The sequence below is a fragment of the Ambystoma mexicanum genome, chromosome 3p, assembly GCF_040938575.1.
Source record: "Ambystoma mexicanum isolate Mex_15411 chromosome 3p, UKY_AmexF1_1, whole genome shotgun sequence".
Classification (NCBI taxonomy): domain Eukaryota; kingdom Metazoa; phylum Chordata; class Amphibia; order Caudata; family Ambystomatidae; genus Ambystoma; species Ambystoma mexicanum.
This window is the reverse complement of record NC_090925.1, coordinates 576,341,145-576,358,452: the sequence shown is the minus strand read 5'-3', so window position 1 is coordinate 576,358,452 and position 17,308 is coordinate 576,341,145.

Sequence of the window (17,308 nt, the reverse complement as noted above, 5' to 3'; positions counted from 1 at the left end):
CATGAGGTGCTGCCACATCCCCACCCTCATCATGACCATCTTCAGGTGCTTGCAGTTCTGCGTCAGGGGGCATGGGCACATTTCTACGTACGCACATGTTGTGGAGCATGACACATGCCATGACCATCTTTGCAACCTTCTCATGGCGGTACAGGAGTGCCCCGCCAGACCTGCTGAGGCAGCGGAAACGACCCTTCAGTAGGCCGAATGCCTGTTCTATGACTACACGGGTACGTGAGTGGGCATGGTTGTAGTCCTCCTCATGCTGGTCCCGTGGGTTCCGGACTGGTGTGAGGAGCCATCTCTTCAGTGGATATCCAGCATCACCTGTATGTGGACGAGAAACGTATGATGTGGAATGCCATTGATACGTACGCACACCCCCCCCCCCCTTCCTGGCAGGTCATTGACAATTCACATACCCCACATCATCATGCATGTAATGAGACTCACCGAGTAGCCAGGATCTGTTCCCTGCGTGTCGTTCCATGTAGCGTGGTATTGTAGAGTTCCTCAAGACCATAGAATCATGGGTTGATCCAGGGAATCGGGCACAACAATGTGTAATGATCCTGTTGGAGTCACACACCATCTGTACATTCAGGGAATGAAATTGTTTTCGGTTGCGGTACTGGGCCTCCATGGCATGTGGGACGACCAATTCAACATGGGTGCAGTCGATGGCACCAATGCAACCCGGTATGCCGGCAAGTGCATGGAATCCCACTTTTGTGTTGGTTATTTCCTGCTCCGAGCGTGGTAGAGAGATGTAGTCGTCTGCGTGCTTCAGGAGGGCATCGAGCACTTGCAATAGTGTCCGTGAGAACAGTGGCTGAGAAATGCCATGCAACTGTCCGACTGTGTGCTGGTAGGTGCCTGTGGCCAGGAAGTGGAGTACAGACACCACCTTCAGTAGGGGTGGGATGGCGGTTGGGCTATCTATCATGCTGACAAGGTCAGCCTGTGTCATGTCCACAATGGCGGCTATGGTGTCCCGGTCCAGACGGTAGAGGGTGTGGATCTGCTCATCAGTGAGGTTGAACGGATGTGCTCGGAGGCGTTGAATTGCGGGCTGCCTGCGTGGTGGTAGTGGCTGTGCTGGTGGGCCTTGCTGGCCCTGCCTTGGCCTCCTCCTCCTCCTGCGTCTCCTCCGTGCGGCTGGTTGTAGTTGGTGTTCGTCTACTTCTTGGAGTCGGAGCACTTGCAGTGCTATCAGGTCCCCCAGGGCCAACATCGCGAGTCCTGCCGGTAGCATTTCGGTGTGGTTGTGGGAGGGGACTGGCTGTGCAATTTATGTGTTTTCAGGCTGTATGGCCTCCACCTGTGGTGATTGATTCCACCTGTGCAAACTGCTCTCCCCTTTGGCCGAGCACGTCCCGCGCACAACGCTGCAATTCGGGGAATTGTATCTTGCTATTGCAATCATGTATTAGTACCCGATGGCCGTGTAAGATTGGTTGATATGTTCATTCTGCTGTGGTCCCATTGTTTCACATACTATCTGTGCAGTCGCGAACAGACTTGTGAGGGGTCAGTGGGACGTAGTACTCGAGTAACGGTGGGCCCTCATGCATCACTGTACCGAGTTGCAACGACGGGCGGGGCGTCCCATTCGTGGGTGAAGGCAGTTGCCATTTTCACACACAGCCGCACTCGATGGGATAATTAGTGATTTCAAACGGCCACAGATGCCTTTTCGACGTGATGTTGCAAATGAGGAATTCGAAGGGCGGCGCTTTCGGTTTCCAGCTAGCGGCGAGGAGATGCCCACAGGTCTGACTGCAAATGTAACGTTCTATTGTTCTATGTCCTTGAGACAGGGCCCATGGCGAGGGAGCAATGATTGATATGAATAGTTTGGGATGCGCAATAGCTACGTGGGCGATGAGGCCGTCCGTTCCCAAATACATGTTACTTCACAACACTGGAATTACGGGCTGGGGCACTGTGGATTTAGCAGGCTGCATAACGCACAGACTCAATGGATGTTTCTAATGTCATGTGAGTAATTATTCAGGCATTTTGATCCCGGGATGAGGGAATGATGGATGGATGCATGGGCAGGTGATTTGATACAGAGTTTGCCATGTACAGGGCTTCTTGGGATCTATCCGCCTCCCCTACGCTATGTGATGCAGGGCTGCCATAGTGGGACCATCGTCCATCTGGCCTTGTTGAGCCCTCCCTGTCTCGAGGCGCCCTCAGACACTCGTTTGTGATGGTGTTTGCACCTCGATATAGATGGTTATGAGTCGCAAGTGGTTTTGGGGTGGTGATGTTCCTTTGGAGTGGGCTAGCATGCATATGGCTGTGGATTTCGTGTGATCATTGAAGTGAGTTGTTGGTATGTAGTTCTGATGGCCATTCTGTTCTTTTTCTTTTCTTTTGGTTGACAGGTATCTCCTCCCCTTTTGCCACTGCCATCTGTATGCCACTCCTGCAGATGGATTTTACTCCCGACACCTGCTGCTTCGTGTTAATCAGTGGAGCAGCATTACGATCTTATGGGACGATCGCCAATGGGCCACATGCCCTTACGCAGTACTGGTGGCTCGGAGCAACATTTCGGCCTTTCAGCTGGACTAGTGCCTCCCCATTGGGACGGCCCTGCGGTTCTGTGCGCTTCCATGTTGCCTTTTCGGACGTGAATGTGGCTCTGTGTACCATGGGGGAACAGGGCGACACACAGGTAGTGGCTGGTCATTTCTTGCGGAAGCAGCCCACAATGGTGGTTGGTGTTTTGGATTTCATGGCCTGATGGCTGTATGTGCTTGGTGATTTTGATGTGCATAAATATCTATTCTGATTTGGCCCGTGTAGCGTTTTTCTTTGCAAGTGATGTGGCATATGCCTATTTGGGGGGCGATGTATTGTGAGGAGATCTGCATTGGGTTCCAGCTTCGGGGTTTAGTTGCGTGGTACTGTGCTGTGCGCGTTTGCCTACGAAGCCCAGTGAGGTCAGGGATGGGGGCTGCCAATATGCCAGTTTGAATGTTGTCATGCTCAGGGGCGGGGGATTGGGTTTTGTGTAACAGATGCCGGTCAGCCAGGTGGACTGGTTGAATGATGTGGTTTTCGGTATATTGCTGGTCACAGGTGCCTGTGTTTGCGTGCGTTTCTTGGTGGGGGACTGTGGTCATGTCCATTGGGATGGCTTCTGTATTCGTGCCATCTGTGCCCTGCAGCTCCCATTGGCCCCTGTTGTGTTTCTTTTGTTCGTTGGCATGCATGGGTGACTTGTACATTTCAATGGTTGCATTGTGGCTTCATTGCACCTACGGGGAGTTGTACTTTGTGGGCAGGGAGCGGTGTACAGGCACTCAGTGGGGCCGTTTACGGTTGATTCGCGATGCCGTACTTCTCGCCATGGCGGAATGGTACATTCCGCCATGCCTGATGGCGTTAGGTACATGTCCGCTAGGGTCGGAATTGGCGTACCGTTGCACCATGGTGGTGTTTGCGGTTTGGCATGGCGCGCGCGCGCGTGCTTGGTGCAGTTAGCGTTGGCGTTCACTACGGTGTCGCTAATGGCTTCGTACTTTGCGGTGACGGGTCATAGTCGCACCGAGCGCTATTCGATGGCGGTATTGCATTTCCGCCATCGTTTTTCGATTTCCGCCAGGGTCGTAATGAGGGCCAATGTGTTTTGTGCATCTGTCATGACTGTGATTCAGCCTTCACACTACATTCATGCAGCAGTTGACATGCAGTTCTATGGGCACGTACATGTGCGTTTGCACTGTGTGTGTGTCAGCTCCTGGTTAAAACATGTTGCATGTTTGTGTTTGCACTGTGTGTGTGTCAGCTCCTGGTTAAAACATGTTTGATGATGTTAATGTTGTGTATGACACACAGGCATTGACTATGATTATTGATGTCAATGTGTTTTGTCCCATTTTCCACAGTTGATGCAGCTCATGAGAAGGCAGAGGCGTCGATGTGGAGCAGAAGGGCAGGGACTGAGCCACCAGCCGGCCACCATTCAGGTGACCTCATCTGAGAGTTTTGGCTGGGGGAGCGCAAAGAACATCGGGTCGGAGCTGCTGGGGGTACGTCCCAGGAGATTGTTGTGGAGGGGGACTCCTAAGTGGCTGTGGGAAAAGGTGCAGAAACACAGGGGCCATCCAGGGAGGAAGACTCTCTGGAGTCATCCAGGGATATGGAGGTGGTGGTGGAGGAGGCAGATGAAGGCTAGCACACAGGGTCTGTTGGGGGCATCCGGGAGGGTGTTCAGGCTGCACCACTGGGCCAGGGACAGGAGGATGTGCTGCCCAACCTCCTGTCACTGCTCCATCTGCTGCAGCATTGACCACCTCGTGGATGCCTCCACCCGGACTGAGCCCCCCTTGGGTCTAAGGAGATCACCCCTGAGATGTTGCACACCGTTCTGGCTGGTATTGCAAAGCGGACAGCCATGATGTGTGATGATGTGAGAGCTATTTTCTCCGAGCTCTCACATCATCACATATCACTGTGCCTCTACCTGAGCCAGATGGCATGTGCGCTACTCTTGGGTAGTCTATGTGCACTGACACATTCAGCTGTCCCCTCCTTCACTGCCTCCTCTTTGCCCTAGTCGCCCTCTGGGGCCTTCCTTGCCAGATTCCATCACAGCCCCCTCTACTCCAATCACACCCTCACCGCCAAGTCTGGTGGTGAGCATGTCCCTGCCTGCGGTTGATGTCCCAGCAACTACAGAAAGGGGTGGTCACTGTGCCTGCCCAGGCAACAACACAGGAACAGACATCAGTGGGGCAGCTGGCACCTTAGGACAGTGCTGGTACTGTACCCCTCTGAATTGCAACATCCAGACGACGGGGGTACCTGTGCAGTGTACGCTCAGCCAGGCAGCAGCACATTAGGAGTGCCCAGAGGCAATCCTTGCACAGCCAGACAACATCGAGGAGGCAAGACAGGCAGGACAGTTCTGTCACCTGCAATGGGAGAACAGAGGAGAGTCCAACAAATGTGTGCGTCAGAATGGGATTCCGAATGCAGCTTATGGCAGAGAGGCAGCAGGCTGAGATGCCAAGGATTGCTAGGGCCAGGGCAGAGCTGGTGGAGAGAAGGACTTTGTGTTGGGCTGCCATCCTATCGGAGGCTTGCAGGGATATGGAGGAGGAGAAGAGGAGAATGTTGGGGAGACTGAAAGCCATCCAGGAGAAAACAGTGGCCAGTATCCATGTGGAGGACGATGAAGGCCACTCTACTTTGGAGGTCGCGATGAGCGACTATTGAGCCACCTGCCTGTGTTTATAGTTAATTGTGTGGATTCTCTTTTTTTACTTTTGTTAATTTTTGCCCTTGGGTATTTTCCCCTTCCTTGTAGTATTTTTTCATAGCGTACATATTTATAATACAGATTGAAGTTTTCTTGATCACATAGTTGTTGGTGCATCTTTGTTCATGTGCTGCATTTGGTTTACTTTGGTTTTGGTATGCATTTGTTCTGTGAATGTTATGGGAGCTGGGGGCCTCACTGTGGATGTGTGGATACGCTTATCACTCGCGCAGTCCTTATTTTGTAGGTGTGTCCCTCCCGATGCATGGATACCCACCTATGCACATCAGCTACCACCCAGTCGAGGCTCTCAAGTCATCTTGCACATTTGCCACTGAAACGCTTCATCTTCACAAGTAAATTGTTTAAGTGCCGCTGCACACATCATCCATCTCCTTGGCTCACACACTCTCAGACATCTTTCACATCACCCCAACACATTCCTGTTCAACTTGTGTTAGTTGCAGGGGCTATGATTCCCTTTATTCATTGATTTTTGCACGCTACTATGCACACACATTACATGTGACTCTGTCCTATCAGTGATGTCTTGGACTTGATTACTCCTAGATCATTCACCTACAGCACTTTGAGGCCATTGCAATGGCACATGAGTACAATGATACGTCACATTGCTTTACATTGCTGTACTATGTTGCATGTACATGGTGCGTTCACAGTGTAGCTGGTGTTACATTCTGCAGTCCTGTTGCTGTGCAACTGGTTCTGATGTACCAGGGAGTCCTGTGATGAGTTACGGACACGGATTCTACATCAGTGCCCACAGTTGTTCAGTCTGGGGGTGGATATGTGGCTGGTGTGCTTCATGTTGGTAGCGAGGGGGGCTTGAGAGCGGTGTCAAAACCAGAGGTTATGCCTGGGGGTGGTGTCAGTGGTTAGAGGGGGTGATGGGTGGTGTCAAGACCTGAGGGACTGTCTGGGCGTGGTGTTAGAGGTGAGGGAGGCTGGTGGGTGGTGTCAGAACTGGAGGGGCTGCCTGGGGGAGATGTCAGAGTTGAGGGGGGCTGGTGGGTGGCATCAGGACTACAGGGGCTGCCTGGGGGTGGTGTCGGAGGTGAGGGGGGCTGGTGGGTGGTGTCAGGACCTGAGGGGCGGGTGGGTGGTGTGAGGACCTGAGGGTGCGCTTGGGGTGATGTTGGAGGTGAGGGGGGTAATGTGGGGGTGTCACGACCTGAGGGGCTGCCTGGGGGTGGTGTCAGAGGTCAGGGGGCTTGTGGGTGGTGTCGGGACCTGTGGGGCTACCTGGGGGTGGTGTTGGAGGTGAGGAGGGCTGGTGGGTGGTCTCTGGGCTTCAGGGGGCTGCTGTGCAGTAGGGGTATATGGCAGCAGTTTGGGTGCGTTGGGATTAGGGTGCAGGGTTTGCAGGTTCACAAGGGGGCAGCCATTACTTACGTGTGACCTTGTGCAGACTGGCAGGGGCGCAGCCATTAGTTACAGAGGACCTCACGCAGGATCACAGTGGTTCAGTCGTTACTTATGTGGGACCTCATGCAGATTGGCAAGGGTGCAGCTCTGACTTATGGGGGAGCTCACACAGGATTGGAGTGGTGCAACCGTTACTTTCACCAACACTCACGCAGATTGGCTGGGGTGCAGCCGTTACTTATGGGGGACCTTGCGCACTGTTGCTGTGGTGATATGATATGAGATGATATTTTATTTGTATTGTGCTCATAAACAAGTGTTTCAGAGCGCGACAAGGCGAGGGAGGGGAATAAGGGAGGACAAAACAACAATCTTACTAGGCCCAGTGACATTGAGAACACACACATGCAGGGGAGAGGGGAGGGGGAAGTGCAAGGAAGAGGGGAGAAGTGGAACGTGCTCAGCAAGGGATACAAAAACAACAAAAGCTGTCCCCACAGGGAATTGGTATATACGTTATACAGTGTAACAATTTGCTGCAACCTCACTTACTCCAAAGAAGAAAAGATAAAGAAAAAAGATCACTACTGGCTGGATACTCTAGTCACTGTCTCAGATAGTGTCCTATCCTAAGCTATTTGCACAATGCAATATCACATACATGTTAACTACAGTCATTTATTTAAATTGACTATTCTTGCCATTTTATCAATGTCATTGGACATAGAACCTAATAATAGAAAAATTATTTTACAGTGTATTGCAAAAAATATTTTTTTACAAACTCAAATTTACACATATTCCATTAAAAAACACATCAACAAACAAACAAAGAAAAAAAGGAAAAAAAGAAGAGAGGTAGCAATCAACATGGAGACTCCCAGCGAGTCAATATATTCCTACATAGAGATTGCTGCCCAGTAGCTTCTGCAGGTCTATTTGTTTCCAAGAGTAGCATTAAATTGCATCAAAGTGATAATTGATTAATCTTAGAACAATGTCCCACTGGTATTTTGACTCTACTTCAGTTAAAGAGTCAAGATGGTCTCACAGCAGCATTAATGTCCAATTGCTTTCGTAGAACTATTCATTTCATGTGTGAACAATGTCTCAATGAACAATGTCTCAATGTTCTTACAACTATACTAAGGGTCTACGTATCGTGCCTGTCTGGATGTACAAAGGCATTCCACTCACAGCTAGTTTGAAAATCAAAATGGCATGGAGGACTACATTTCGGCATCAGGACCAAAAGTCAGATATGTAAGAGTAGGACCCCAGAGAAAAAGGAAATAAGAACAGAAAAAGAATATGTCACAAAAAAGATGTTGTAGTGAGGGTGTCCAGCTCTCCAGACTTCACCCATCAAGCACTGTGAAATCAAAAAGAAGAGGTGGGGAAAAGGATAGGCTGAAATTGTAGAAAAAAGAAGAAGAAAAACACATCCCTAATGTTAATGAAAACTATATGGGGAGTGAAAAATCGAATAAATATAGGCAGAGAATAATACCACGTCTGACACCGTAGATTAATGAACAATGACCAAAGTGGGATACAAACAACAACATGTTGTAGTGCAGCCAGAAAGGTGGCAAGCACAAGGTTTAAGGGGCAGACAGGAGGTATCTGATAAGTGCAGGTAAGGGGACTGTAGGGTTACAAATACAGACCCAAGTGCAAGGGTTGCCAGGAGGCAGTGCAGGTGTGTGGCTGGGTGGGCAGGGACCTTGGCCCGAAATCAGAGGGTAACCAGGTGCACAGTGCCGAAGCAGACAGATCAGCAGGGGAGAGGAAGAGCGTAGACAGGCGCAAAGAGAAAGGTATTGAGGTGCTTCCAGAACTGGAGATGGTTCTCCTCAAGTTTCAGAGTGGCAGGGAGGCTGTACCAGAGGGAGGCCCCAGCCGAGGAAAGCGTTCTACCCCCAACTGCTTGCTTGGAGAAGCAACTGACCCTGAGGGAGTTAGAGGTGGAGGAGCGAAGAGCTTGAGTGGAAAGGTATTTACGGAGGCAGAGTTGAAGGTATTTTGGGCCCAGGCCCCAGAAAGCCTTGTGGACAAAGCAATGGGTCTTGAATTTAATCCTTGCAGCCACTGGGAGCTGATGGAGAGATTTCAGGGCTGGAGAGATACGATCCCAGGGCTTGAGGCCAAGGAAAAGTCTCACAGTCCTGTTCTGGATGAGTTGCAGAGGGCGAGAGTAGAAGCAGGCAGATTTAGAAAGAGGGTGTTTCAGTAGTCCAGACTAGAGAGAACCAGAGCTCTAGAGACAGTAAGCTTCTGGAGAAAGGAGAGGAAAGGAAGAATACCTCTAAGGAGGTGCAGTTGGTACTTTGACTTCTTAGAGATGTCAGAGAGGTGTGGGGAAAAGGACAACATGGAGTGAAAGATCACCCTGAGGTTCTTAGCCTCACAGGTGGGAGCAGGAAGAGGGCCAAGGGAGGCCGGCCAGAGAGTGACAGGAAAGGAGGTTGCAGGTGTGCCGATGACTAGAATCTCTGTCTTTCTGGCATTAAGGCAGAGACCATTGGTGATACACCACTCCCGGATAACAGACAGACAGTCCAAGATGAGAGAGGGAGAAGAGGTGGCAGAGGGAAGCCTGGAAACGAGCTGAGTGTCATCCGCATAGCATTGAAAGTTAGAGCAGAGAGCAGGATTGCGGTGGGCAAGGGAAGCAAGGTATTCGTTGAACAGCTAGGGAGAGAGGTTAGACCCCTTGGGGAACACCACAGGTAGTGAGTGAGATAGAGGAAAGGGAGGATCCAAGTTGGACCTGGGATGGTCGATCAGAGAGGAAGGAGGTCAGCCAGTCCAGGGCCTGATAGGTGATACCCAGGTTATCACAGAGACATTGAGAAGGATGGCATGGTTGACTGTGTCTAAGTCAGAAGAGAGATCAAGTAGGATGAGGACAGAAGGGATGTTAGAGTCAAGGTTGGAGAGCAGGTCTTCACAAATGTTCAGGAGAGCAGTTTCCATGCTCTGGCAGCTCAAAAGACAGACTGATGGTCATGGAGACATAAAACAGAATTGGAATGAAGAGTAAGCTGGAAGATATCCAGCTTTTCCAGGAGTTTGCCCAGGAAAGGAATGATGGCGATCGGGCGATAGATTGCTGGGGAAGAGGGGTCGGCTGTTGGTTTCATGAGAAGAAGGTGCACAAGAGATTAAAGGAAGAGAAAGAGGGAGAGACAGAGGGAGGCCGGCTGCAGGAGGTCCAGAGTTGGCGGATATAGAAGGGGGAAGAGGAGGAGAGGATAAGAGGGTGGACAGGATGTCCTGTGTTTTTGAGATGAAATGAGAGGCAAGGGCCATGCAAAGGGCCTGGGAGGCGAAAGGAGAGGTAGAAACTGCAGCAGGTTTGGCCAACTCCTTGCAGATTTTAAAGAGTTCGGCCAAGTTGTTAGATGCAGCAGAGGCGCAGGCTTGGATGTGGGGACTCTTCTTAGTTTGGCCAAGGAGCCGGTATTGCCTTTGGAGCAGGCAGCATGCCAGTTTGTCAGAGGATGTACAAGAAGGCCGCTATTTCCTCTCAGTCACCCTAATCTTGATTTTAAGGTTAGCTAGGTCGGAGTCATACCAAGAGTTGCACTTGGCTTTGGGCTTCAAGCAGATCCTCATGACAGGGGTAAGCACATCCAGAGTATCAGAGATAGAAGAGTAGAGCATAGAAAGGGCTGTGTCAGGATCTGAGTCAGCCAGAGGAGGAGAGGGAGAGAAAGTGATGGCAAAAGCCTCAACTGACACATGTTTCATGGGTCAGATGACCGAGAAGGTAGGTGGCAGTGATGGAGTTGATTTGACCTGAGGGGTAGAGAGGGAGAGATGGGAGGAAAGGAGGGAGTGATCACTCTACGAGAGAAGAGTGGTCAGAGGAGATCAAAACATCCAACGTGTGCTCTGCTGAGTGAGTTGCGCCAGAGGATAGAATAGAAAGGGTGAGAAAATCGCGGTCATGAAAGAGTCCAGAGGAGGGGCAGGAAGCATCCAGATGTATATCCAGGTCACCAAGATGGAGGAGTTGAGTGGTTGAGACCAGGAGGGAGGAGGAGAGGTCCGCCCACTCAGAGAGGAAGGAGCTGATCTGACCAGGTGGCTAATAGATAGTAGCCATGCTAAGAGAGTGGCCAGGAGAGAGACACAGCCTGCAGACAAGGCATTCGAAAGAGGAGTAGGTCTGCATAGGAATGACAGAGGCAGGAATCCACTCTGGGAAGTTCAGGGCTACACCCCCTACCCCGGAAAGGGTGGATCTGGGTGCGGAGAGGATATTGTAGCCATCAGGGAGGAGCCTGTCAAAGCTTGTGACAGAGCTGGCCGTGAACCATGTCTTGCTGAAACCGAGGACATTGAGATCAAGTTCTTCCAGGAGGTGGCAGATGTCAGAGGAGTGTTTGACACTGAGCGAGAGTTGAGAGTGGCAATATGGAGAAGGTTGACAACCTTGAAGGACTTCCAGAGAGGGGTACAGATCGGAGGTATGCCCTGCAGAGGTGCAGAAGCAGGTGTAGATGGAGCCCGAGGGGGGGCATGAGAGGAAAGAGGAGAGGGCAAGGTAGCCAAGGGGGAGGTAGGAGGCAAGGAAGCTGAGGAAGGGAGACAGCAGGAGATGAAAGGAAATTGGTGAGGTGTTTGACATGTCTGTCAAAGAGAAGGAGGTTGGCCTCACAGCCTTGGACCAAGACAGTGCCATTCAGGTAGACATTAATGATGACCTTAGAGGAGTCAAAGGGGGCCAGGAGGGCCTCCCACTGGGTGCCACCATTAATGGAGAAGAGGAGAAAGGAGAGAGCACAGAGAACACATGAAGAGTCCATAGATCTGGCGAGGGAATGACAAAGAGGATGTCGGTGAGGGTATGTCTGGAGGAAGCGCTGGTATGAGTGTCAGTGATAGGGAGACCAGTATTAGAGAAAGATACCGTTTTTGAACTTTTAGCTACCAGACTTAGTGAGAAGGGAAGAATAATCCCTGGAGAAACCGTTAGAGAATATAGTAGAAACAGAAAGTGCCATGGGTGAGGTAGAGAGAGAGGGGCGGCAGAGAGGCAGAGAGAGGGGGTCAGGATATGACCAGCAGGGCAGAGTAGCACATTTTGCAGTCACTGAGCCAACCAAGTTAAAGAGAAAAAGCATTCAATACAACCACAAGGGCACAGTAAAATTCAAAACACCGCTAAATTCAAATTGGTAGCAGTAGGTGAAAACACAGCGAAATTCAAATTGGTAGCAGTAGGTGAAAACACAGTGTAATCACAGGCTGTATTGTGGAAGACAAGGTGAGGTGGAGAGAAGGAGGGAAAGTCAAAGGAGTAGCAATGTGTCCAGTCGGTGGGCACTAACCCATTGTTATGGAGGTGAGAAAGTCATGGTAGTCCAGGTTCCACTGAAGAGTGTGGGAGCAACATCGTCAATGCTCAAGTGTGGTGGTGCAAGGAATCCCCTAACAGCGTACCGGCAGCAGACAGGGAGCAGACAGGGGCCCAGGAAATGGGCCTTTGGAGTGAGAGGGCTGGCTAAAGCCTGCCGGTCCCTGTTAAGCCAATGACACTTCCTTGGCAGCCAGTAGAAGAGCAAGTAGGCAGGTAGCTGAGCAAATGGCAGACACTCCAGAGCCCAACGAAAATGGCAGCCATGATGGAAGTGCCACGCCAAAATTAAAAGAGGCACAAAGGATTCACAGGCTAAGTTTCTGCCCAAAGAGAAATGCTACAATGCAGTGCAGCGAAGCATGTGCAGAAATAATGAACGTTTCCTTTTTCAAAGCACATACATTTCTACGCTTCATTTTTCGAAATTTGAAATCTTTAAGCTGCTTCTAAAAATCGTGTGCCCAATTACTAATGACTCCGGAGAGCCTCCTACCTCAGTGAAGTTGGTGAAAGACACAGCATCAATACAGGCTGCAGTTAGAAAGGAGCAGGCATCCTTGTGCTCCCAATGGTGTTGTGTACACTTCACGGGGATCGTAGATCAGGGAGTGGGCCTTTGGAGAAGGGGTCTGGCTAAAGCCTGCTGGTCCCCGGTAGGCCAATGATACTTCCTTGGCAGCCAATAGGAGTGCAAGTAGTCAGGTAGCTGAGCAATTGGCAGGCACTTTAGAGCCCAACAAAAACAGCGGCCATGATGGAAGTGCTGCACCGAAATTGGAAGAGGCACAAAGGATTCACCGGCCAAGTTGCTTCCCAAAGAGAAATGCTACAATGTAGTGCAGTGAAGCATGTGCAGAAATAATAAACGTTTCCTTTTTCAAAGCACATACATTTCTATGCTTAATTTTCCGAAATTTTAAATCTTTGAGTTGCTTCTAAAAATCGAGTGCCCAATTCCTAATGACTCCAGAGAGCCTCCTACCTCAGTGAAGGTGGTAAAATGCATGGCCACCAGACATCAAGGCAGGCTGCAGTTAGAAAGGAGCAGGCATCCTCGGGCTCTCGATGGTGTAGATGTTGGGTCAATGGTGGATGCGGAGGTTGCAGAATGGTTGGCGTATAACTGTGATTTTAGTTAGTGGGGACCGTGCGCATTGGAAACTTTGTGCATAGGGCGGCACAGAGTCTTTCTTGGCATGCACACTTTACGGTATCAATGCACACCTTTTGATGAATCAGGGTCAAAACGTCATCCTTTAGATGCAGGAAGATGCTGTTGGCATATTATGGCAGTACCTGGGAATGTGGCAGTAGCATAGGCAGCTTTTTCTGCTAGGGGGTGATAATAGTATGCCAGCTGGAGGGTGGTGTGTGCACTGGGCACCAGGTGTCCCCACTGGTGCAGCCGTCCCCTCTGCCCTTCCCCTGCCTCCGCCACTGGAATGTGCAGGTTTATGTAACATGCAATGATCATTCTTTAAATGCAGGGGTATGTCTGGCATTAACTGGCCATGTGTAGTTGTACTGGCATAGTGCCCCTGGTTCTGCTGGATATGCCTGTCATAAAATAAACCCAGCTGTAGTATGAAGGGAATATACTGTAAACATGTGGGCGTGTCTAAAACACTGTAGTCTTTTGACTGATTTAGTACCTTTGATATTTTTTTGATTTTAAGCTTACTTTTCTTTTGTTACACACATGAAACCACGTCTGTCTGATGTCATCCAGGTTAAACGTCAAGTGACACCACATTCCAGTAAAGTCATATAGTCATCAGACCTTATATGTGCTACCTCTAGCATTTCGGTGCATTGATGTCCCTGATAAGATACCTCATTTAATTAGCAGTTCTCCCTTTGGATCTTTTTTTATGTACACACTTGTTCCTTTTTTCTCTGGTGGGAACCATTCTTCATACCTGCCCCTACCACTCGTGCAATATTAAGAGTTTGAAACATTGTCATTTTTGCTAACGTGCTTACCTTTCAATACACTCCAGGGGATAAAATCAGCAGTATCGTATAGCAATTTGCTATGCACTTCTGTAGTTTTGCTAATTAAATTGACACTTATGTAGCAAAGCTAGCTATTTAAGTTAGCCTGCTCAACGAAAGCACAGCTTGCCATGCATTCCTCTCTTGCCCTCACATGCTCTCTGTACCCTCTTTTCTTCGTTCACTGCTCTCCCAACCTCCTTGTTATTCTATCTTATCACTCTGTTAATTTATACAAGTTACCCAGAAAGTGAGATGGACGCAAACAACAATATTCTAGTCTCATACTTTATTTCCTCTTACATAATGAATACACAAAGTTAATTAGATATTTATGCAAAGTAGTGATCAATAATTCCATCCAGTCTGTACATCTACAGACCTACTGCACTGCCATAAACTGCAGTTAGACTGTAGAGCTTGCTTAGGTTAGCACCCGCAAGAGAAGGCTGGCCAAACTGTTTTCAGAGCCTTGTTATCGTTCCTATTTGTTTGTGTACATACATTCAGCTAATTTTTTACATTTTACAGACACTCATTCAGGGCTTGCAAAGTCGTCTTGCCCACTCGCATAGTCGAGTAGATTTTATGAAGCTGAGTACCATTTGCTGTCGATGTTGGACTTTTATTTATTGTTTACTTTTTTGCATTAAATGCCAAATTAAAGTTTCACTGTGCATGGGTGGCACGGTGTGGCAAACATAAAGTGGGTTTGTGGTGACATGCACCATGTTACAGAAAGCACATTCAAATATGTTGTCCTCTGTTGCCATGGGTCAAGTGCCGTTCTCTTAGGTCAAGTAGGTAAATAAACGAAGTTACTCGACCTGCAGGTCTGGCAGAATCTGTAAGTATTTGCAAGGCCGCATTCATCTCACTAATGTCTTATTTCAGTGGTACACACAACCGCTGAATTGTTGCTCATTTTATGCCTTGGGTAGAAATAACTTCGGGTGACATTAAAATATGAGGACAACATTGATAATCAAATAGATTTGTTTGCTAATCAAGAACATTTTAATTAATTAGCAAACTCTGCTAATCAATTTTTGAAAACTACTGTCTGCCTTGCACTCCTTGAGCCCTCTGTGGTACACAGGGAGGCCTGCAAACGTTGCATGAGCTTCGAGCATAGCATTGTTAGTTCTTGACTGATGTAGCAATGCTGCCTGAGTTTTGAGTATGCTTCAGAGTTCAGGGCCTATTCCTTCAACATTGCGCTTAAGATCGCTATAATCTTTCAGAAAGGTTGCTCATATTATCTCTTCCTCCCTGGCTCATCTGCCCATGTGCCATATGTGGTATTTATGACATGTCTATTCCTTGGAAACCTTTGCTCTTGGGCTCCAGCAAAGAAGTCCAACTCTACTTCGAATGTGTCCTAGGCATTATGGATACAATGTACTCAGCCATCGCAAGTGTGATATTATATCTGCAAAATGCCTTGTGTATCAAAAAGAATTGCCTGCAAGAGTATCTTCAGGATATATTAACACATATTACCCCAAGTAGACGTATGCAAAATGTGCTTCATTGTGAGCAGAGACAATTTATTTATGTAATGCTCGTATTCACTGTTCTTTGATATCTGTGTCTTTCCTGAGTTATGAATCAGAGGAATACGCCTGTAGACATTATAACTTGTCATGCTCGTCCTTACACTACTAGGCAAGGAAGGTGGAAGGCTTTGATGAAAATAAATTGGATGCAGTTGAACTTGAGAATTTCAAGCTCATACTTTTGCTGACATTCTGAGTATTTCCCTGTATCTCTGACCCCATCAAAAAGAGTGTACCTGATCCCAATGGAGAGAAAATGGGGTCGTCATTACGAGCTTGGAGATAGCTGCAAGAAACAGGTGTTAACAGTATTAGCACTTGTTTTTACAATCTAGCTGATAATGGGTTTGTAAACTCAAAACCCGAAAAGGTGCTTGTTTGTGAATTGTGTTATTCCTCCCAAAAATGGTGTGAATGTTACTGGTAGTTTTAGAAGCAGCAGCACTAGCTCAATCCCACGGTGCAGTCCAATTGAGCTTCAAAAATGTAAATAAGAACATGCACAATTAGGCAGGGATGCACTGTTACCACCAGTGGTAATGGTAATTTCCTCTGGAAGTGTTAGAGCCACTAATAACGTCAATGTCTTAATGTGGCCTGCAGTGCTTTGCGATCCCTTTTGTATCTGAAGAGAAGCACATTTATTGTCTATATTATTGAAGAAACAAAGAGATCCAAATTATGGAAAAATGCATCCCCTGCACACTATCTAGAAGGCAACAAAGCCTAAAGAGTGTTATGTATAATTTCTAAATTGACTAATTATTGAAAATAACAATAGTTGCAATTCATATTTCAAAATAACCCAAATAGGTTCATATGACAGTTTCATGGATTAGCATATACAAATTGTATGACACCTTTTTGTTTAAAAGAAACAGTGTTTCTCTTTATTAGTTGTGGTTGGCCAAGATTCAATGCATTTCACATTTATCTACAAAGAAGGAAAAATGTTCAATATTTATATTAGATTTCTATGTAAATAAAAAAAAAATACTAATCTCTTCTATATACCCCAACATTTTAACATTAAAAATGTTACTAGCCCTCAAAAATATCCTAACACTAGTTCAAATACAATCCTGAAAATGCATGACCATAAATATTAAGTTTGGCTGTTAATGTGGAGAATTTTTGATCAAACTTCACTTTAAAACAGTTTTTTTAACAAGAACATGTTTCAAAACCTGGTTAAACATGACAAAAGGTTAGATCATAACCTGTATGAAGGTTTGTTGATAGCTTAGAATGGGGGGTTTACTGTCTAATAACCCATTTTTAGAGCTAGAACCTTACCTAGAAAGGCCTGTTATATGCATTCCTCAATTGGAGATGATGCCAAACATCATTTAATGTGGGGTTTCACGTAGTCAAAGTAAAACATTATTTATGGTTATAGGAATACGTTTCATTTCCAAAGTATTTTAAAGTCTAGTCAGGATTGAACTAAAATGTCTAATAGGCATAGCAGTACATATTTACAAATTTACAAAAAAGTGATCCGGTGGTGGGATTCACCTGTTGTTATTGGTGCTCAAATTTGAACGGAACTTTGTGAAAGAGCCAAACAGCATTGCTTAATGCCTCTATCTCATACTTCCAACTGTTGCCATGGAAAGTAAATGCGTAGGATGACTCACCCTACTTCCTATGGTGGCAGTTCCTTCCGATAAGGAATAGGAGAAGTTAGGTTGTGCTCAGATTCTATTTGTGACC